Source organism: Tupaia chinensis, unplaced genomic scaffold (assembly GCF_000334495.1).
Source record: "Tupaia chinensis unplaced genomic scaffold, TupChi_1.0 Scaffold000355_1, whole genome shotgun sequence".
NCBI lineage: Eukaryota > Metazoa > Chordata > Mammalia > Scandentia > Tupaiidae > Tupaia > Tupaia belangeri.
The window spans coordinates 258,366-258,759 of record NW_006159850.1 but is presented as its reverse complement, the minus strand read 5'-3'; the positions used below and the strand labels follow the sequence as shown (position 1 = coordinate 258,759).

Here is a 394-nt window from a genome sequence, read left to right as displayed (position 1 = left end):
CCGGCCGTTCCCTCCTCGTCGCACTGACGCTCCCAGCACTTGACGGTGAGAGCAGCCTGGTAGGGGCACAGCCACCAGGAGTTGGGGTCGTCTGCACGAACCCCCCATTGGAGGTCATGCCCTCAGGAAGCTCGGAACAAGCACAGAGCTGCCTCGGAACATTCTGAGGAGCCAGTGGAGTTCTGGGAGCCGTCCCAGTCCCCATGCGCGTGGCTGCCACTCTGACCCCTCCACCTCGTCCAGCTGGCTAGGGGTCAGCCTGCCTCTCTAGGAGCAGTGTCCAAACTAAAGACTCCGGGTTCTGAGTTTTAAAGGTTTTAAAGAAAGTGTGCAACATGGGACCAGCAGTTAGCGTAATGGCTGGGTCCCCGGACTCCCCCGCAGGCGGCCGCGG

The 394-nt window shown here is 61.7% G+C and overlaps 1 protein-coding gene across 1 annotated transcript in view; it reads right to left on the bottom strand.

Annotated features, from left to right (window-relative positions):
• Positions 1-394, bottom strand: part of FANCA (FA complementation group A) — a 62,043-nt gene that overhangs the window by 29,522 nt on the left and 32,127 nt on the right.